We start from the raw sequence: 23,581 nt of genomic DNA, 5'->3' as shown, positions 1-23,581 counted from the left end.
ATGCCTATGAGGTATTTGAACCTTATTGAGGGCTAAGAACAGTTGGACTTTACCAACCAACCAAACTCACTTTTGACCACTTCTAGTTACTTTAGCCTGTAGATGCTTTCATAAAAAGAAAGCAGTTGATCCAATAAAAGGAAAGGGACTGGTTGCGTGTTTCATTCCCCTTTTTTTTCTTTGTCAGCTAAAAGCTTTCCAAGAAGCATAAACCTACTAAATCATAAAACTGATTTTGTTGCCGCTCCAACTCCCAACGATATACATCACAATGTGTCATAGTTTACTATAAACCTCTATAGAGAGTGGGTAGCACTGAATCCAAGTAATTCCCCTCATCCCTTAAAAGACACCTCTAAATGTAACTAGAAATAGTTAGTAAAGGAAAAGTACAAAGATATAAGAGATCCATGTTGAACCAAAAACCTGTGCATTCACAACATAATTGGGATGGATAAAACTAAAAAACAATTATGCAGTTTGACGAAAAATTCTCTTACGCATACAAAATGAAAGAAGCATTGGCATACTACTATGTTTACAAATTTGAGGAGAGGCAGAGTGAGTCTCTGGGCAACACAGTTACATTTGGAGACCCTAGATCCTTGTACCGACAATATCTAGTGACTTATAAAATGATTTCCAAAACGATGCCTTTGCTATGCATGTAAGATGACAACTTGTATAATGAGGGAGATGTAATATTGTCTGAGAAGCAAATTTATACATAGTGGGCCAAAATTGTGTATTTATTGAAGATACAACTAATTTGGGCATGAAACAAGTGTCCAATATTTCAATGTGCCTTATTTCAGAGCCCATTAATGATTTACTATGAAACCTAAACTTTCAAAACAAAGGCATTCACCAAAGATAAGACACTGAACAGTAATGGATCAGCAGTCGATATAATACACAAATCCACAGCCATTTAGTATGTATAATGAACAAAGGAAATGAGCTAGGAACAGAGAGGGTGAGCCAAAACAACACGAGCAGCCATATGCTAATATTATGCCCAATGAGGAAACAAAACTGCACATATTAGTTCAATCCTGTGTTGGAGATAAAGACTGTTCTTATCATATCAGTCCTGTGCCCTTCAAACCCCCTATTAACTACGTGGAAAGAATATAACACAACCCAACAATTTCCCACTTGTTTTTTTCTTTCCACAGGGGGCCACAGGAGAGCTTAGTCATTTTTTCAGCCCTGAGATTCCCATTGCTTCTCTACACCAAGAGAACTTCTCAGAGCTCACAGATTTTTTCAATGCATCTGCAGTATTCTTCAAAGTGTCCACCTTTACTAGCAACACCTTTCTGTCTTCTATCATGTCCCTCACAAAGTGATACTAAACATCAATGTGCTTTGTCCTTGAATGATAAGCAGGGTTCTTTGCCAAGAAAATTGCACTTTGGCTGTCACAGTCTATTCTTATAGCTCCCTGTACTAACCCCATACTTGAACACAATCTCTGCAACCAAACTGCTTCCTTGCTTGCATGAGTGGCTGCCATGTATTCTGCCTCTGTAGTTGATAGTGCCACTACAGATTGTTTCTTACTCATCTAACTGACTGCACCTACAAATAGGTTAAACACATACCCACTTGTAGATCTTCTCTGATCCAGATCTCCAGCCCAATCTGCATCAACAAAGCCATGAATATCCAACACTCTGTCCAATCCTGGTCTTCCTTGGTAGCACAAACCATAATCACTAGTGCCACGCAAATACCTGAAAACCCGCTTCACTGCTGTCCAGTGCTCCTTCCCAGGTTTTGACATAAACCTGCTCAATACTCCCACTGCATGTGAAATGTCTGGTCTAGTACAGACCATTGCATACATCAGGCTACCCACTGCACTTGCATATGTAACACGGGACATGTCCTCTTCCTCTTCTTGTGTCTTGGGACACTGTTCAACAGATAACCTCACACCTACAGGAATAGGAACCTTCACCGGTTTACTATCCTGCATATTAAACCTCTGGAGTATTGTCTCGACATACTTCCTCTGGTTTAACGAGAGCTTCCTCTTTGACCGATCTCTTTTAATTTCCATGCCCAAAATATAGTTTGCAGCACCAAGATCTTTCATGTCGAATTTGGAGGACAATTGGGTCTTCAAATCCTGGATAATTTCTTTGTCATTTCCAACCAGCAACATATCATCCACCTACAAGACCAGATAAATAATACGGTCACCAATTAATTTAAAATACACACAATGATCTGCTTTGCTTCTAGTGAAGCCAAGTCCCCGTATAAATGTATCAAATTTCTGATACCACATCCTTGGTGACTGTTTTAACCCATACAGAGACTTCTTTAACTTGCATACCAGTTCTTTCTTACCCTTCACCGCAAAGCCTTCAGGTTGCTTCATGTAGATTTCCTCTTCCAAATCCCCATGAAGAAATGATGTCTTCACATCCATCTGTTCTACCTCAAAATCAAAAGCAGCAGCAACAGATAAAAGTAATCTAATAGAAGTTACCTTGGCAACAGGAAAAAAAATATCACCAAAATCAATTCCCGGCACCTGGGAATAACCTTTTGCTACCAATCGAGCTTTGTATTTCTCCACCTTTCCTTCTGCATTTGTATTCTTCTTGAACACCCATTTGCTGCCAATGGGTTTCCTTCCAGCTGGCAACTCCACCAGATCCCAAGCCTCATTTTTGTGCAAAGATGCCATTTCATCGACCATGGCCTCTTTCCAGAGTTTTCCATCCTCTGAATCCACTGCTTCCTTCACAGTTCTGGGATCATTATCAGTAACAGGCAAAGCAAAATTTGAGCTGAAAGCAGATGGACTATACCTTTCTGGTTTCCTTCTTTCTCGAACTGATCTTCTCACAGCCGGAGTTTGTGGCTCTTCATCTTCTGATTCCTCCTCTGATGCAGAGTCTGATTCTTCCTCCTTTGGCTCAAACTCTATCTTCTCAGGTTCCTTTGGTTGGACTTCATGTTGAATAACATCTTTTACCTCTCTAAACAACACATCTCGGTTGTACACAACCTTCTGTGTGACTGGGTTCCAAAGCTTATAACCCTTTAAACCATCCTTATACCCAATAAAGATGCACTTTTCAGATTTACTATCCAACTTGGTTCGTTTCTCCTTTGGAACATGTACATATGCATCACATCCAAATACCCTTAGATGTGAAAGAGAGGGTTTCTTACCAGTCCATACTTCTTGTGGAGTCTTATCCTCCAACGCTGATGAAGGTGATCTGTTGATCAGGTAACATGCAGTATCCACCGCCTCTGCCCAGAATTCCTATCCTAACCCGACACCACTGAGCATGCTTCTTGCCCTTTCCATCAACGTCTTGTTCATTCTTTCTGCGACTCCATTTTGCTGAGGTGTATATGGAGTAGTCTTCTATCATGCTATACCACACTTCTTACAAAATTCTTCAAATTCCTTGCTGCAAAATTCTCCACCATTATCTGTCCTTAGCACCTTTATCTTTTTCTCTGTCTGATTTTCCACCAGAGCCTTAAATTCTTTAAACCTGTCAAAGACTTCAGATTTCTTCTTAAGAAAATATATCCATGTATTCCTTGAGAAGTCATTTATGAATGATACATAGTACACAGACTTACCCAGTGATGGAACCTTCACAGGTCCAAACACATCACTATGCACAAGCTCTAATATATGTTTCGTCCTCCTACCACCAGAGGGGAAACTCACCCGATTCTGCTTCCCATATACACAATTTTCACAGAAATCAAAATCCAGAGAGCTATTATTCATACCTTCTACCATACCTTTACCATGAAGTATTCGAAGGCCCTTCTCTCCAATATGTCCAAGCCTTTGATGCCACAACATGGTCTTCTCTCCAGAGACCACTAGATTCTCTACTCCATTTTGAGGAACCATAGAACTATTGCACCCATCAACAACAGTGCTACCTTGCAGCTTGTACAGAGCTTATCCACCAACTGATCTTTATCCAGGCAAGAGAAGGAGCACGTCAGTGCATTGGATCCGAAAAGCAGGGCTGCCGGTGGCACGGAGACAACCTGGGCCCAGACGTCGGTGACTGATCTCACGGCTGTTGGAGAGGGGAGAGGGACTGTGCTGTCTTTGAAGCTCGATAGGCTATCTGATTCGGTTTCAGGGTTGACTGTAGTGGATCCCAAGGGGTATCTGACTGATCTCAAGAGTATGAAGATTACTAGTGATGCAGAGATTTCGGACATTAAAAAGGCCAAATTGTTGCTCAAGTCGGTTACGCAGACTAACCCGAAGCATCCTCCTGGTTGGATTGCGATGGCGAGGCTAGAGGAGGTTGCAGGGAAGATATAGGTTGCACGGCATTTGATTCAAAAAGGTATGTTCCTGCCCTGCAAAACCTTTTTATTAATTCAAATTCGGGAGTTGAATTTAATCAGAATTCAGTTAAAATTTTGTTGAGAAGTGTCAGCTCTTTAAGGTTTCATTTCTATTAGAACATCCTATTTATAGAGATTTGATTTTGGTGATTTAACTTCTCAGTTATGTAGGCTGCAAGTTTTTTTATTTAGAAGGATATTTGATTCAAAAGTGTTGTCTGTTTTGTATTTTTATGAATTATGGGTCCTCTTTTTTTGTTAAGAGTCAAATTCCAAATTCCAGTAAACCTTTCAATATTTTTTCTTAAATGTTCGGCTTTTACGATTTGTTTCTTTATATTGAACATTTCAGGTTGTGAAGAATGCCCAAAGAATGAAGATGTATGGTTGGAGGCTTGCAGATTAGCAAGTCCGAATGAAGCCAAAGCGGTCATTGCGCGCGGTGTAAAGGCGATCCCCAATTCGGTGAAGCTGTGGATGCAAGCTTCAAAGCTTGAACATGATGATGCGAACAAGAGCCAAGTGCTGAGGAAGGGGCTGGAGCATATACCTGACTCTCTGAGGCTTTGGAAGGTTGTGGTGGAGTTGGAAAATGAGGAGGATGCACGGATTTTGCTTCACAGGGCAGTGGAGTGCTGTCCACTACATGTGGAGTTGTGGCTTGCGTTGACAAGGCTTGAGACATACGATCAGGCAAAGAAGGTTCTCAACAAGGCTAGGGAGAAGCTTTCCAAGGAACCTTCGATCTGGATCACTGCTGCGAAGCTTGAGGAGGTCAATGGAAACACAACCATGGTGGGCAAGATTATTGAGAGGGGAATCAGGTCCCTGCAGAGGGAAGGGGTAGTGATTGACAGAGAAGTTTGGATGAAGGAGGCAGAGGCCGCAGAGTGAGCAGGGTCTGGTGTGACTTTCCAGGCAATAATTCGCAACACAATTTCTATTGGAGTTGAAGAGGAAGATAGAAAGATAACATGGGTTGCAGATGCAGAGGAATGCAAGAAGAGGGGATCAATTGAAACTGCACGTGTGATCTATGCACATGCCTTTACAGTGTTTGTTGCTAAGAAAAGTATTTGGCTTAAGGCTGCCCAGCTAGAGAAGCATCCTTGCTCTCTCAGGCTCATGATTTTCAAACTCCAGCTTGAATGCAGCTAACCAAATCTCCCAATTTTTATTTTTTTTTGAAAAGTAAATTCACTGTTTTCCTTAAATATCCCATAAGTAGCATATGGATGGTGTTGCTAATAATCGATGCTTTAAAAGCAATTGAACCCTGGTTTATGGGCAAAATATACATAAAGGTGCATAGAACCCTTACGTCTTACCATTATTCCCAACAAGGCAGGGAACATCAACTCCATCTCGTAAGATAGTTTTCTATTGCTATTGTTGCCAGTGTTATTGTAGTTGTGCCATACCCAACTCCACTAATAGTTATTTGTGGTGTTTGACTCAAGTAGATACTTGTCATAGGGCAAACAACATTTTGAACTCTGGTCAGTCTCCTTCCATGATGACAAGTTGAATCCTGATGAGTCTCCATCCATGGGATTCTAATGGTCCTTAGATGTGAGATTCACATGCCAAATTGAATCATTTCATAGAATGACTCCACTGCATATTACTGCCTTTCAGTTATGGCTGAGTATCTATTTTACCAAATTTGGCCAGGACTCGAGTATAATCCTAATTACATCAAACTTGAGTCTGACCCTAAGTGCCCAAAATTTTGCAAAAACCCAATTATGCAGCACAGTCTAGGAGGGGTTAACATGCCTATGTGGTATTTGAACCTTGTTGAGGGCTAAGAACAGTTTGACTTTACCAACCAACCAAACTCACTTTTGACCACTTCTAGTTACTTTAGCCTGTAGATGCTTTCATAAAAAGAAAGCAGTTGATCCAATAAAAGGAAAGGGACTCGTTGCGTGTTTCATTCCCCTTTTTTTTCTTTGTCAGCTGAAAGCTTTCTAAGAAGCATAAACCTACTGAATCATAAAACTGATTTTGTTGCCGCTCCAACTCCCAACGATATACATCACAATGTGTCATAGTTTACTATAAACCTCTATAGAGAGTGGGCAGCATTGAATCCAAGTAATTCCCCTCATCCCTTAAAAGACACCTCTAAATGTAACTAGAAATAGTTAGTAAAGGAAAAGTACAAAGATATAAGAGATCCATGTTGAACCAAAAACCTGTGCATTCACAACATAATTGGGATGGATAAAACTAAAAAACAATTATGCAGTTTGACGAAAAATTCTCTTACGCATACAAAATGAAAGAAGCATTGGCATACTACTATGTTTACAAATTTGAGGAGAGGCAGAGTGAGTCTCTGGGCAACACAGTTACATTTGGAGACCCTAGATCCTTGTACCGACAATATCTAGTGACTTATGAAATGATTTCCAAAATGATGCCTTTGCTATGCATGTAAGAACACAACCTGTATAATGAGGGAGATGTAATATTGTCTGAGAAGCAGATTTATACAGAGTGGGCCAGAACTGTGTATTTATTGAAGATACAACTGGTTTGGGCATGAAACAAGTGTCCAAGATTTCAATGTGCCTTATTTCAGAGCCCATTAAAAATTTACTATGAAACCTAAACTTTCAAAACAAAGGCATTCACCAAAGATAAGACACTGAACAGTAATGGATCAATAGTCGATATAATACACAAATCCACAGCCATTTAGTATGTATAATGAACAAAGGAAATGAGCTAGGAACAGAGAGGGTGAGCCAAAACAACACGAGCAGCCATATGCTAATATTATGCCCAATGAGGAAACAAAACTGCACATATTAGTTCAATCGTGTGTTGGAGATAAAGACTGTTCTTATCATATCAGTCTTGTGCTATTCAAGCAATAGGACGTATCAGTATATTCTACTCACTTCGTTAAGTGATAGAATAGACTAATGTATTTCAAAATCATATCAGCATGTTCTACTCAACGAGGAAAGAGAAAGAATTGCTCATTTAAATCATCCGGTGATGTGTTGGTCACTGAAGGCAATAGTGTTAACTAAGGAGTAAACCCATGTTCTGCCCAGGGCTTAGGGGTGCTATTGCTCTTACTTATTGCGCTTACCTACTCTTGGTAAAAAAAATTAACACACAATAGTTACTCAAAACAGTCCCCAGGACTAGATTTTCAAGCTCAAGCACACTAACTTTATGTATCCTCAGTTTGAGGCAACGCCTATGAATTACTCAAATGATTGCACTCGAATTTAGACCATTGTACCTACAGAAATATAGAGTCTAGAATTGCTTTCAAGGCTATTGTAAACATGCATTCGGTATGCGTGGCTTTACCCTACTACATACCAACAGGGCACCATCCTCAAGGAGGTCCTCATGAATGAAACAAAGACAGATATATTCTAGTTTCGGCCAGGTGAGCTATTCCATGCACAGGCCTTAGTAGATACGAGTGACAACAGAGTACCTTAGCAGCTGCTTGGGTCTTGATGAGGCTTGGAATACCTGTTAGGAACATTGTCATTAATAGAAACATCTCAAGAGAAAATTTGTAAATAGTCCTGGTTATTATGTGTCAATAGAAGTGTAATGAGCCACACTATTTGTTCCTCGTTGCCCAATCCAGCACTGATGTCCAAACTGCTATTTTTATCACTTCTATTTTTAGCAATTTCTTGTTGCCAATTTTCAACAAATATATCACAATCCTTATGCTAACATCTATAACCATGGGGGAGTGGTGCCTCCTATTGACATAATCATTGACTGGTTGCAGTGTGAATATGTTTGTTACTTGGCCTTTACCCCTCCCCATATGTTAAAAAAAATAAATCTATGTAATGTTCAAAAGTACCCCTTTTAAATGCCCTCCTTAAAAGAATGCTCATTATTAAGTAGGACATGCCTAAAATCTATGCATTTGGGAATTTTTTTTACGACATAAATATCTCTCTATACAAAAATAATTCTTCATTGGTTAAGCAATGTCATCAACACAACAACATATAAGCTCCAATATACCATGATCATTATGCCAACATGGGTAGCCACAAGGAGTGGTGCTTGGTACTAACATAATGGTTGATTGGTCGTAGTGTGAAGATGTTTGCTGCTCAACATTCCCCATTCCTATATCAAAATTAATAAAATCTCTCACAATATCGCTTTCACATGCCCTCCCAACAAAAATTCCCTTTACTAAGTCAAATACATGTAAAATTTGTGTGCCTTGGAATTGTTTATATCACATAGATACCTCTCTATACAAAATATTAATTCCCTGTTAGTTACGAGATGTGGTCCACAACAACATATAAGCTCCAATATACCATGCAACTTTTATCAATGGGCATAGCCACAATGGAGATGTGCATTTCATTAACATAACGATTGATAAATTGTAGTGTGAATATGTTTGTTGCTTAGCCTTTCCCCTCCCTTTGTGCAAAATTAAAAGATATCTCGGTTGTAGTATGCTCCAAGCGAGAGATCATTTAATTTTGCACAAAAGGAGGGAAAAGGCTAAGAAACAAACTTATTCACACTACATGAATATGAGCCACAATATAATGAGGGTTTTTTTTATAGGATTCATCCATCGATAATATTTTATCCAATAGGTTCCCAATGTTAGTGATGGTCCTATATGTCCACATCTCAATAGGAAAACCTCTTAGCTTGATCCAAATTGGAATACATATATCAATCTCCGCCCGTAGATGAAAACAAGGGTCACATGGCTCTAGGGACAGGAATGGAGAACCTGAAACCATTTGCTAGCAAACCTGGTGTAGCATCCTCAATGCTCCTATAAATAAACCCTAGCCACCCTCATGATAGAACATGAAAAATAGGCTCATACCTAAAAACTAGAGCCTACTAGCATTGTATCCATTCATTTAGATTGTCTACTGAGATGTGTCAACCAATAAAATTACCAATTGGAGTATTTTTCAAATAACTCTAAAATGTGTTTGACTATCAAACTTTCTAACTACTAGTGGCATTCTCTTTTTCTTTCACTTTAAAACCTTGCAAGGTTTCTTTTCCTTACCAAAAATTACAAGAAATACCATACAACCAACCAATGAATCACATCTCCAATGGATCTAGCTCCACAAATTTACTCCAAAGACAATCCCACCTTAGCATAATATTTGGTCACCACTTATAAGAAAAGCAAAGCACCGTGTGAATAACAACTAAATTCCAAAGATGATGAAGATTTAGTGGATCCTCCTCATTACTACTGCATTAAAAATACCATGTAACTCATGAAGTCCCTTGTCACCTTCACAAAAAACGCCATCTAACTTATGAAGTCCCTTGCTCACTTCCACCGACACCTAGCTTAAGGCTGGTACTATCACGTAACATCCATCCATATATCTTCTTATGGGCACCAACGAACTTACCACACCCACATCATTGACGAAACCTAAATTTTTTGTAGAACGAGCATGCCTCGTCTCCCTTGTTGCAAATCAAATTTTAACTAAAAAAATATATATTAAGACACATTCTCACGGGGTCCTCTTTATCACAATCCTGAGGCCCTCAACCTTTGCATGTACAAACTGTCATGGCACAATCTTAGATACCGACTAATAGCTGGTCTGGGCAACCAGCATTCGGGTGGGAAATACTTCCTGTCTGGACTCTATTCCTTCCCAGGATCCTGTTTTTGTTTCCAATTGACGGGGTTCACGAATCGTGTTGGTGTGATACACTTCGATTCAGTCGACTGCAGGAAATCAAATCGTCTGGCGAAGGGAGGTGTTGACGCCACTGAGAGGGTCTGCAACTTGACAGAGTGATCACTTGGAAACCTGTTCTATTAGCTGCCGCCTTTGCGACTCCTCGTTGCAGGAAGAATGCAGGCGCCCGCTGTTCCCCGGCCCCGGCTGGAGTTTCTCAACACAAAACCCCCACCGAACTATGTGGTCGGGCTAGGCCGAGGGGCCACGGGGTTCACCACGCGGTCTGATATCGGGCCTGCGAGGGCTGCCCCGGACCTGCCAGACCGCTCTGCCACTACCATAGGAGGCGCATCAGCGGGCAGAGGGTGAGGCAAGGGTAGTGCCGATGCCGCGGGTGTCGAAGAGGAGGAAGAAGTAGACGACGAGAAGGGGTATGATGAGAACCAGAAGTTCGATGAATTTGAGGGTAATGATGTGGGTTTGTTTGCCTCTGCCGAATACGATGAGGACAATAAGGAAGCCGATGCCGTCTGGGAGAGCATTGATAAAAGAATGGACTCTCGCCGCAAGGACCGGCAGGAGGCAAGGCTGAAACAGGAGATTGAGAAGTACATAGCCTCAAACCCTAAAATTACAGAGCAGTTTGCAGACCTTAAGAGGAAATTGTATACGCTCTCCACCGAGGAGTGGGACATCATACCAAAGATTGGGGATTATTCGCATCGGAACAAGAAAAAGAGGTTTGAGAGTTTTTTTCCAGTTCCGGATACATTGCTGGAGAAGGCCAGGCAAGAGAAGCAGCACGTCAGTGCATTGGATCCGAAAAGCAGGGCTGCCGGTGGCACGGAGACACCCTAGGCACAGACGCTGGTGACTGACCTCACGGCTGTTGGAGAGGGGAGAGGGACTGTGCTGTCTTTGAAGCTCGATAGGCTATCTGATTCGGTTTCAGGGTTGACTGTAGTGGATCCCAAGGGGTATCTGACTGATTTCAAGAGTATGAAGATTACCAGTGATGCGGAGATTTCGGATATTAAAAAGGCCAGATTGTTGCTCAAGTCGGTTACGCAGACTAACCCGAAGCATCCTCCTGGTTGGATTGCGTCGGCGAGGCTAGAGGAGGTTGCAGGGAAGATACAGGTTGCACGAAATTTGATTCAAAAAGGTATGTTCCTGCCCTACAGAACCTTTTTATTAATTCAAATTCGGGAGTTGAATTTAATCAGAATTTAGTTAAAATTTAGTTGAGAAGTGTCAGCTCTTTAAGGTTTCATTTCTATTAGAAAATCCTATTTATAGAGATTTGATTTTGGTGATTTAACTTCTCAGTTATGTAGGCTGCAAGTTTTTTTTATTTAGAAGGATATTTGATTCAAAAGTGTTGTCTGTTTTGTATTTTTATGAATTATGGGTCCTCTTTTTTTGTTAAGAGTCAAATTCCAGATTCCAATAAACCTTTCAATATTTTTTCTTAAATGTTCGGCTTTTACGATTCGTTTCTTTATATTGAACATTTCAAGTTGTGAAGAATGCCCAAAGAATGAAGATGTATGGTTGGAGGCTTGCAGATTGGCGAGTCCGGATGAAGCCAAAGCGGTCATTGCGCGCGGTGTAAAGGCGATCCCCAATTCGGTGAAGCTGTGGATGCAAGCTTCAAAGCTTGAACATGATGATGCGAAGAAGAGTCGAGTGCTGAGGAAGAGGCTGGAGCATATTCCTGACTCTGTGAGGCTTTGGAAGGCTGTGGTGGAGTTGGCAAATGAGGAGGATGCCCGGATTTTGCTTCACAGGGCAGTGGAGTGCTGTCCACTACATGTGGAGTTGTGGCTTGCGTTGACAAGGCTTGAGACATACGATCAGGCAAAGAAGGTTCTCAACAAGCCTAGGGAGAAGCTTTCCAAGGAACCTTCGATCTGGATCACTGCTGCGAAGCTTGAGTAGGCCAATGGAAACACAACCATGGTGGGCAAGATTATTGAGAGGTGTTACACTAAAAAATGTCACCATGGCTATTTACAGTTAGTATGGCTCTATCAACAGTCATGCTATCCTCTTAGGCAAGTCTTATGCCTCTGCTCTCCATGTCAAACTCCAAAAAGAGAGAAAGTCTTTATAAATGTATTTATCTCTGGGTACGCAGGTTCTCTCAACCTTACCTGCGGATACGCACCCAATGTTCACAAAAGCTGCGTCCTTGTACGCTCTGTATGTAAAGGGGCAGGTGCGTCCCCCTGTAAAGGTCAAAATGCGCAAGTTTCATCTTTAAAAAGTTACTTGTGGTCATTTCTAGAGCATTCTAGAAGGTTGTTCGACGTGTATTGAGCGCCTCCAGATGGTTCATGTACCCCTACCAAAGAGGAACTTATCCCATCAATAAGGGAGCTATCCCATCCAAAGAGGGGATTATCCCATTGATGGTGGACCTGATTAACTTCCTCTTGAGCACTATAAATACAGGCATTGGGCCAGAAGGAGGGAGGTTGGAAGCTAAACATTTCTAAGGGTAGATGCTGCAGGAATTAGGACTCCCACTTAGAAGCTTGTGAGGAGAGATTGCCATCTTTGCTTGTTCTATTTGGAAGTGGGTGAGCTTTGTCAAAGTAAAGGAGAACTCTTGATGCACCCTGGGAGGGACTTGCACAACACCAAGGCTCAGGTTGTAATTGTTCCTTTTGTTACCTATTAATGCAAATGAGTCCATTCTTCTCAATAACTTGTTATTTATGAGTTGTTTCATGTACTCCTTGGTCTATGTGTTAAATATGTTTTATTCTATGAGATTATCAAGTGCTATTTAATCGTTTGATTGTTAGTGGATGTAGGTTTCAAAGTGAAGGAGGAGCTCATCCGGATCAGCGAGGCTGGACTGCTACAACAGCGTGGGGCTACAGGTAGGATCCAAACACTTGATTTTCCGTATAGTAAATGCATGTTTAGAGAAGGATTGCTCTTGTTTGTCTTGTTTGTCACTATAGAGTCTTAGGCTCCTAGGGAGGTTGGTTGTGTCCGCACTATCGACTCTTTCCACCTGACAAATTGGCGACTCCACTGGGGAATCCATTGATGTGAAAGTCTTTTCCTTTGTATGCCACTTTGATCTGAGAAAAGTCATTTATTTTCTGGTTTTTGGCTCTGTGACTTTGTTTTTGGGTGGGTTAGCTTAGGGTTAGATTCAATTTAGTTTTTCTTGAATTTTCCAGTAGGACGCACCCTCTGAGTATTGCACAGTGCGTCCCTGTACACACTGTCGCTGTGTGCACAGAGCGGGCCCGCACCTGGTTTAACCAGTTGCCTGCGTCCCCTGCTAAAATTTAAGAAAATTCCATTTTTTGCATTTTTTCTCTTAGATTTTGCTTTTTCTTAGTTTTTACTGCCCAGATCCATTAGTCTCTTGTCAAAGATCTTCACCTGAACTTGTTTCGATAGCATTGAGTGTTTTAGTGGTTTTCATAGATGTTTAAGCCCTACGGTTTGATTTTTGAGTAGGTCTTGTAGTGACTTTGGCGGTAGAAGTTGTCAAGCCTTAGATCTCTCTGGTTTTGTCAGCATTCTTAGAAGTTAGACCTGTCATAAAGTCTACCTGTGAGAGCAACTTACCTTTGAGTTGTCTCTTTGGCAAATTTCGAAGTGCTTGTTGATTGAGTATTGAATTCCATTTTACAAAAAGAACAAAAATATTTGAGTTTTGTTTTGACTAGTCTTTTGATTCTGCATTAGCTGGTCCTTGACTTGATTGTGGTCAAGTAAAACAACCTAGAATCATCCTTGTAGGCTTTTGCCTCGTTAGGTTGCTTAGTGTAAATTTCTTTTTGATTTTCTTGTGAGTCAAGTTTTCATAGATTTTATAGCTTTTGAGATTGATTTTCGTTAAAATAGATCTATATGCTTTATTAAATAAGAGAAAATACAAAAACATCTCCTTTGAAAAGTTTTGTTTCAAGTAGCTTTGAAGAGTTTTGAAAGAAAAAGAGTTTTTCGTGCACGTAAGGAGTGGTCATGTTTGTATGCTTGGAAAGATAAAGAGAATTGTTTCTTTGATTGTCTTCACTAAGAAAGTTGTTTTCTATAAAATTTGCATTTCTCAACTCTCTTAGTTAGGAATTTCATTGAAAGAGAAAAGTAGCGTAAATCATCTTAGGTGCATCTTTGTAGTGGTTTGAGTCGAGTCTACACACCATTGGTTTCACTTCCGCTACCTTTTGTCTTTAAGAAAAACCATAAAATTAACGCTTAAAGTAAAATCAACGTAGTAACTTTTATTTACTAGGGCTCTGAAACACCAATTTAGATCAGGCTAGTGTCTTGGAGTAGGAGAGTAATTAACTCTCCAAGACAACAAAACCAAACAAGTAACTTATCTTGTGATAGAATAAATCCAATTGTCTCATTTGTACTCTGGGAAAGCTCCTCTTAAAGGAGAAGCACGAGCTCGTGTCCGAACCAGTGAGGGGATCAATCCCCCCTCGTTGGGAACGACGCCAGACACGCACGTATTACAAACGGTAAACCTCGGATTAACCATTGTCAAGGAGCCAGGGGTCACTTGTCGGTAAACCTTGGATTATTGTCAACGAACCGGCAAGGGGATTGAGCTTGATACTCTGCCCTTGCGTGCTGTCGGAGTGTAGACTGTTCCCCCAGGTGCATTTGTTGCGATTGGTAACCTTAGTGACCATTACCTTTAGGATTCTACCGAGGTGACAGTGGAGGGAAGATCCCACTGTACCTAGAGCAGACGTCGGCTAGACTCACTTGGATTTTCCGGGGGGTTCACTTCACTCGAGACGGTTAAAGTGGAGGAACTTGTGCCGGTCTATTCATTAAGCAGGTTGCCGGGGTAACTTTTCCACCCGCCACTTCTGTACTGAATCCGGCGATGTTGGGTTTCATCTCCAACTAGCGTTTTCGGTCTGGAAGGCTACTGTTTGTGCTTGGTTTGACGCCCTAGATTCTTTAGGCGTGTGATTCAAATTTGTTTGGTTCTTTAGAGACTTTAGGTGGTTTGATTTGAGATTTTATTTTGTTTTCGTGTGTAGTAGTTAAAAGTTTTTAACTGTGGCGGAATTACCGAGACAGTCCCGTAGACTTCGGGGCTAGTCTCCTGAAGTTGTTTCTGTGGCCGAATTGTTGAGAAGATCCCGTAGACTTAGGGGTGAACCTCCTCGAGACGACCCCAGTAATCTAGAAGGTTTAAAGGTCCTTGTAACTCCTCCTAGTGGCAGTAGAGTAAGTTCACCTGAAAAAGGAGAATCTTCCTTGGTAGTCCATTCAGATTACCAAGGTCTAGAGACAGGTTATAATCCCGAAGCTGTTACAGTTTCTGAGCTTGTTGGTAGTTTTTCGTCTGCTAGTGATACAGGCGAAGAACCTGAAATATCTGAACCTGTTACTCCGACTTCTAGTGTTCCAGATTCACCAAGAGTAGAACGAGTTATCACCGAAAATCTTCCTACTGGTCTGATTGCTATTGAAGAACTTGCTCCAGAGGAAGAAATAGGCGTCTCTAACCTTGAGGATCAACTTACTATTGATCTAAGGGAGCGTGAATCCATCTTTTACAGTCCTCCGAGAAGTACTACTTGGTACCTTTCATTAACCAATTATTTAGACAACTCAGGGGTAGGTTTTTCTACACCTCGTACTCCTTTTCCACCTGGAGGTATTTATACTCCTGTAAATATGTCTGGTCAGTCGTCCATGTTTACTCAAACTCCTGAATCTTTCTTACATGGCAGTCCTTCTGTTCCCACCGGGTATCAATCACTTTCTGGTACCTTTGCGGGGGCATCTCCTCAACCCATTGATCATGGGTTATTAGCTGGAAACAATGGTAATATACCATTGGGTGTAGGAGACATTTACATGATGTCAGGTTCAGTTCCCGTTTCCCAACCTCAAGATGGCCAATTACCGCCTGAGGGGCAGCCTCAGTTAACGCCTGGGGGGCAACCTCAAGGTACGCAAATTGTGTCTGGGGGGCAACCTCAAGGTCAGTATGTACCTATGGTGCAATACGTGCCTCAAGGTCAACCCCAGCCTCAATATGTACCCAGGGTCAACCTCAGTATCAATATCAACCTCAAGGATGGCAACCTCAAGGATGGCAACCTCAAGGGTATCAACCCCAAGGGTATCAACCCCAAGGGTATCAACCTCAAGGTCAAGGTCAACCCCAGTATCCGTATTTACCTCAAGGTTATCAACCTCAAGGTCAATACTCGAGTCAAGGTTATCAACCACCTCAAGGTCAGTCATATGTTCCAGGTATGGGAACTGCACCTTTCAATTATCAATCCTATCCTCAATCCGGTTATGGATCTCAGTATCCTCAACCTGTTACGGGTCAATACCCCGGAATGTTAGTGTGGGATCCATCACAAGGTCAACAGATGTTGCAGCCAAGCTTACAGTTGGTAGTTTCTGGTCCACCCCAGCAACCGCAACCTGTCCAGTCAAATGTTCAAACTTCTGTAACTTCGGTAGTTACTCAGCCGCCAATTGCACCTAGTACTCCATCTCAAACGGCTGCTGCAACTACCGCCACATATACCATACTTACTTCTGGAGTATTGACAGCCCCGGTTTCTACTGTCTCTGCAACCACGCCTCAGACATCTTTACCGTTGTCTGGATCTACGATTCAAACCACGGTCCAGATGCCTACAGGTCAGCCTGGTATACGTACGGTTGTCACTACTCAACCTCAATTTGTTCAACAACCGTACCAGGGACAGTACCAACATGGGCAAGCTGTCCAACAGCCGGTTTACCAGTATCAACCGTATCCTGGGTACACTTATCAACAACCTCAATAACCCCAGTACGGTCCGGTTAATCCTGGTTTTCCAGGAGGATATAATATCCCTAATGCGACTCCTGTTCCTAGTTATCCTGGATATCCTCCTCCTGGGACTGGTCTTGTGACCCAGAGTTTTAGAGATCCTAACCGGCAGTTACCGTTTATCACAACTTTGGATTTACCAGACTTGACGCGCCTAACGAATGATCCAATTCAATATCTTCAGTTCTGGCCGCCAATGCCAAATAAGTTGCCCAGTGATATACCCAAGTTCGAAGTTAAGTCTGGAGAGGATCCGTCCAATCATGTGATGACTTACCACCTCTGGTGTGCTTCAAATTCTATCTCGGATGATTCGATCCGCTTACGTCTTTTCCAGCGTACACTCATTGGTCTCGCGGCCAAGTGGTACATTGAGTTACCACGGGCCTCTTTTTACAATTTCAGCCAGTTAGCTACCTCGTTCTTAACTCATTTTCAGTTGCCGGTCAGATACGATAACAGCACGGAACTATTAACTTCACTAAAACCATCAACGTCCACTTATATTTCTGATCACATTCATGAGTGGAGACGTCGAAGAAGGTTAGTGAAAGTTTTTATTCCGGACCAAATCTTAGCTGAATGGTTTGTTAAATCATTATTACCGAAGATTACTGAAGATGTAGCTAAGACCGGAGTAGTTACTGAGGAGCAAGTCATTGCTCAGGCGCAGTACCTTGACTTAGTTTATACTCAGTCGGGTACGTTACACGAGAAGATTCCAGATCTTCCAAAATCAAATCAAATCGTTGCTGCTCCTTCGGGATCTCATGCCGCTGATGGTATGATTGGTATCGTGAATACAAAGAGTAAGAAGAAGTCTTCCAAGGCTTCAATTACTCCTATAATCACTTTGCCTGATTCTCCGACAGGAGAGTCTTCTCCTGAACTTTCCGCCGATATTCACGTTGTAGAATCATCTACGGCCAAATCAAAAAACAGTGGAAAGAAGAAAGGAAAGAAGAAGGCTAAAGAAGACAAGGCTCCGAAGGAGAAAACGGAAAAGTCGGAAACCAATGACGAAAAACGCAAACCTCGATATCCTTGTCTTATTTGTGAAGAGGATCATTTTACGAGAGATTGCCCTCATCCGACCAAGGTTGTGAAAATAGTCAAAGGTTCTCCCACTCCTGCTGTGTTAAAAAATCCATTTCCAGAGCAGGAGAATAAGATGATAGGTTCTTCCTCGACTGCCAGTGAAGAACCCATTTTGATGATGTCTCATGTGAGGATTGCGACTCGATCGCAAGATTATGGTAGTAAGAATCCTCTTGATGGTAAAGAAGCAGAATCTTCTCATTCTAATCCATCAACCTCAGCTCCTGGTTCCGATCCACTACAGATCGAAAAACCTAACCCGGACTTAGTAATCAAATCGCCCGCCAAGGGTGTACTTCGAAGGTCTGCTTTCAATCCACATGCGAGAGCAGCCCAGAATTACAACATTGTTGAGGACTTAGCTGTTTCACGCTCAGCAATGTCGGCTTTAGAAGTGCTGCAATCATGCCCAGCACAACGAAAATTACTTTTGTCGGCTATCAGAGCTGTTGATGTTCAGGACCCGAACCTGATAATCTTCGATCTAGAAAATAGTACACCGCATCTACCCCATCAAATGGCTTTCCAAATTCCAGTGATAGTCAAAAACAGGCCTATTCATCGGACTATGATTGATGAGGGAGCTTCTACGTGTATTATGTCGATTCAATGTTGGAGATCGTTTGGTTCTCCTTCGTTGAACCAATCCCCGACCATCCTTAAGGCCTTTGATGGCCGTGGGTTTCGTCCGTTTGGTATTCTATAGGAATTACCTATAGGGGTAGAAGGTAAAACCGTTAGTCTGGATGTGGAAGTGGTTGATGCCCCTCTAGACTACAACCTTCTTTTGGGTCGAAGTTGGTCATATGCTATGACAGCAGTCGTTTCATCGGTCTTCAGAGTAATAAAGTTTCCATATAATGGTAAGATCGTGACAATTGATCAGCTGACATACTTTTCATCCGACCCAGCCTCTTCAGAGAGTATCCAGCATGTCGATAAGACGACAATCCCTTATAGGGACGTTGGCGTAGGTTTAGTTAAAGATTCCGTTTAACTGGGAACTTTTCCTTTCCCTCCAATCAACGCAGACCCCTCATTTGCATCAATTCATATGATTACATCAGAAAACATTATTTATGATGATCCTTGGATTGTCCCATCTGAATCTGAGATAGGCTCATTCGGTGATGCTATGCCTTTGAGTCCATATGAAATTGCTTATGAAGCCATCATGTCTTTTACCGACTCGAGTTCAACCCAAATAGACCAAATGAATGTGGTCAGTGAAGAATCACTTTTCACATCAACCTTAGAACGGATAGCGTTTCCCGAAGTCGTGTCATCTGACGAACAACTTCGCGAAATCCTAAGTGTAGATGATCTACCATGGGAAGATCTTCATCACAGATCTTCGTTTTTACCTAAGGATGATGCTTTTGAAAATGATTTTTCATCTATCTTTACCACTGAATATGTCAAAGACGCTCAGAATCCAACGAAACATTCTGATTCAGAGTTGAATTTAGGGAATATTTCTCGCACTATTCCCGTTGATATTTCAGTGAAGCCCGGAATTGAGGAAAACATTCATATAGGTGCCTCATGTACAGAAGATGAAATTCGAACTTACAAGGCCCTATTCCAAGAGTTTTGCGATGTGTTTGCCTGGTCTTACGAGGAAATGCCGGGAATCGATCCTGCCATTGTTGTTCATGAAATAAACACCTACCCGGACGCTAAACCCGTCCGGCAACGGTTGCGTCAAATTCACCCTCGGAAAGCGGCTGCGATTAAAGCAGAAGTCGAAAAGCTGTTGAAAGCAGGTTTCATTTATCCAATCCCGTTAACGGATTGGGTATCGAATATTGTTCCGGTCAACAAGAAACAAGGAACAATAAGAATCTGTATCGACTATAGGGATATAAATCGATCTTGTCCAAAAGACAATTATCCTACGCCTTATATCGATCAAATTATTGATGATTGTGCCGGAAGTGAAATGTTTTCCTTCATGGATGGTTTTTCGGGCTATAATCAAATCAATATTCTACCTGCCGACCAACCAAAAACGGCATTCATTTGTCCATGGGGGACATTTGCTTATTGCAAATTACCTTTTGGACTTAAGAATGCCGGAGCCACTTTTCAACGGGCGATGTCTTACGCATTTTATGACATCAAGCACATTGTGCAACCGTACCTCGATGATTTGCCTACTCATTCTTTACACCGAGTTGATCACCCTGTCCACTTACGAGCAATCTTTATGAGGTGTAAGCATTATCGAATTCGGTTGAATCCCCACAAGTGTGTGTTCTGTATAGAGACGGGTCGATTGCTGGGATTTGTTGTTTCAAAAGCCAGCATTTGCGTCGATCCCTCGAAGGTCGAAGCTATCATCAAATTTCCTCCTCCTTCGAGTTTGCGCCAACTCCAAAGTTTGCAAGGGAAAGCGAACTTTTTACGCCGATTCATTCCAAACTACGCCGAGGTCACTAAAGGTTTTACACGGTTGTTGAAACAGAACGCTCAATTCTTTTGGGACGAGATTTCCCAACAATATTTTGATGTGCTTAAACACGCGTTGACCCATGCACCGTTGTTGCATCCTCCCAACTACAACCAGGACTACTTCTTATACCTCGCAGCCTCGCATTCCACTATTGGAATGGTGTTAGTTCAAGAAGATGGATTCGGAGCGGAACATGTGATATATTATCTTAGTAGGACATTAAATCCCACTGAGCTAAAATATTCGCATGTGGAGAAATTGGCCCTGGCAGCCGTCCAAGCTGTCCAGCGTTTTCGTCACTACATTCTTCTCCGTAAAACTACAGTTATTTCGGATTGCAACCCTATGATTTATATTTTGACAAAACAATTGCTAGGGGAAAGTACTCTAAATGGATCGTTATCCTGCAAGAGTTCGACTTGGAGTTTGAGAAGTCCAAGTCTAAGAAATCCTTAGTTTTTGCGGAATTGATGTGTGATTTCCCGCGTGCTGACACAGAAACTGTGGCAGAGGAGTCCATTGCGGACGAATCTTTGTTTCTTATCAGTACTTTAGATTCGTGGTACGGGGATATAATCATCTATCTCCAAACCCAAACCTTTCAGCCTGAAGCTTCAAAGTCGGAACGTCGAAAAATTCGGTTTCAATCCCAGCAATAAAAGATTATTGGAGATACACTTTATCGCCGGGGGGCAGACTTAGTTTTTCGACGTTGTTTAACTCACGAAGAGGCTGAGAGGGTTTTGAATGATTGTCACTCTGGAGCATGTGGCGGTCATATGTCTGGGTATGTCACAGCTCAGAAGGTGTACTGTCACGCCCCCAATCTTTTTTTTTCTTTTGGGCGGGGTGCGGCACCACCGAACGCCCACTTTTAACTAAGTAAGCGTTTATGGACTACGCCTTTATCATCAACATACTTAATTTCAATACTTCTTCAATTAAGTAAACCATATTAACATGTTTAACCATTCATAAATCAACCGTTCATCATAAACATGCAATTAAATCACATCCATAACAATTGCACATGCATAATACGGGAGGGGCAACTCCCAACCGAGTTCGCCCAACGATATATTATTGAACCTTTTCAAATAATACAATATACATACAATGTGTGTTGCCGGGCAAGTCCGCGGCCAACACCCAATCCTTTTTTGATAGAACCCGACAGTCTACCGTGCGTATAGCTTCTGTACTATTTAACTAAGCGCGACAGCGCTCATATAAACCTACACAATCGTGTGTGCTACTGTCCACGTGTCAGCCTTCTAGTACACCTGCGCTATACTGTAACCTCCGTCAGTCCTCCGACAATCTGCTGTATAATCTTCGTGTTGTTTATTCAAGCGTTCCACGCTCTCATAAACCTGCACAATGATACATCCACTGCTGTCCACGTGTCAGTCTTCTGGCATACCTGCGCAGTCCAACCTGCACGCTACTATATGTCTCTGCCTACGTGACAACCCTTTCGATAATCTGCTTAATCCAGTTCGGCAGCCGGCTGCGTATATGTAAGCTCCTGCGTGTTTGTCTGAGGACTCCAACACTCGTACAAACCTACGCAACCATATATTCGGTCGCTGCCCGAACTCTGATAACCTGCTGCATAATCTTCCGGCGCTGTTATCTGAGCGTTTTCAAACACTTATATAACCTGCGTTATATATACCCAAACTACTTGTCCAAATTCTGATAATCAAGACAAGCTGTTGCATATACACAACCTTCCTCAACCGAGACAACTTGCTGGATATATATAATTTTCTGCACTATTACCTGAGCGTACCAAACACCCATAAATCTGCGCAACGATATATTCAGACCGCTGCTCAAACTTAGATCCCAACCGACCTCTCAACCTCAGCCAGCACAACCCCGTGCTCCTTTGAGCGTATGAGAGATAACTGTTGTTCTCCGAATCTCTGTTACCAATTATTCCTCTCGCTGTTAATCCAACCGTGAACCAGGAATTAACATCTGCACCTTATGTTCGTATGCGCATAAACCATGCGCATTAGAACTGCGCAGCTAACTGCGCGGCTATTTCTGGCCGTCTATGTTTAAAGATTGTATCATTGCAGTCCGGAAGTGCCACAACTGTCAAGTGTTTGATCGCAAGATGCGCGCACCACCTGCTCCTCTCCACCCTATAATTGCCGTTGGTCCATTCGCCAAATGGGGTATCGATTTTATTACTTGTAACCCTCACTCGGCCGGGGGGCATGCGTATATCATCCTCGCGGTTGATTATTTTACTAAATGGGCCGAGGCGATGCCTACATTCGACGCAAGCGGCAAAACAGCTGCAGTTTTCGTATTCAATCATATTATAACTAGGTTTGGTGTCCCACAAGCAATCATCACTGACCATGGGAGCCATTTTCGAAACATCATGATGACTGAGCTTACAAGCCAACTTGGTTTGCGCCACGATAGCTCTACTCCTTATTATCCGCAAGCCAACGGTTTGGTTGAGTCTATCAACAAAGTTCTGGTTATCATGATCCGACGAACCATTGGTATTCATCGGTCGAATTGGCACAACATGTTATTTTCAGCGCTATGGGCATACCGAACCTCAGTGAAAACTTCAACAGGGTTCACTCCTTTCTAGCTAGTTTATGGCTTGGAAGCTGTGTTACCCATTGAATGCGAAATCCCATCACTTCAAATGGTTGTCGAATTACTTCCAGCTACTTTCGAAGAGGAGAAACGTTTATTATACTTAGCTAAATTAGATGAGACTCGACGTGACGCTACATTGGCAATCGAGACTCACGCGAAGCGAATGAAAGCTCAGTGTGATAGAAATGTGACCCCTCGAAGTTTTTCGGAGGGAGACCTAGTGCTATTATATGATCAAGCTAACGATAAGCTAGGTGCTGGAAAATTCGTTCCTATGTGGCATGGACCCTACATTGTAAAGCGAAAGCTAGCAAAAGGGGCCTATGAGCTAGTAGATTTTGATGGGGACTCTTTGGGTAAACCCAGAAATGGACTTTACCTTAAGAGGTATTATGCTTAAATGGTGGGTATGGAGAATTTTAGTTAGGTTAGGTTTTCTTTCTAGCTAGTATGTTTGTTAGTTTAGATAGTGTGCCTAGTTAGAGAGTGTGT

General features: G+C 42.0%; 2 pseudogenes across 1 annotated transcript in view; both read left to right on the top strand.

The window, feature by feature from the left end:
* Window positions 1-5,517, top strand: LOC149237258 (protein STABILIZED1 pseudogene; annotated as a pseudogene).
* A 4,640-nt stretch (window positions 5,518-10,157) lies between these two features.
* Window positions 10,158-23,581, top strand: part of LOC149237256 (protein STABILIZED1-like) — a 44,865-nt pseudogene continuing 31,441 nt past the window's right edge. Inside the window, exons 1-2 of the transcript XR_016246285.1 lie at window positions 10,158-11,230; window positions 11,582-12,043. The product of XR_016246285.1 is annotated as a protein STABILIZED1-like (transcript). The remainder of the gene's footprint in view (window positions 11,231-11,581; window positions 12,044-23,581) is intronic.

The sequence above is a fragment of the Pinus tabuliformis genome, chromosome 8 (assembly GCF_031772625.1).
Source record: "Pinus tabuliformis cultivar Carrire ecotype Pingquan chromosome 8, CPIR1, whole genome shotgun sequence".
NCBI classification, from domain to species: domain Eukaryota; kingdom Viridiplantae; phylum Streptophyta; class Pinopsida; order Pinales; family Pinaceae; genus Pinus; species Pinus tabuliformis.
The sequence above is the reverse complement of the archived record's forward strand: the minus strand, read 5'-3'. Positions and strand labels throughout refer to the sequence as shown.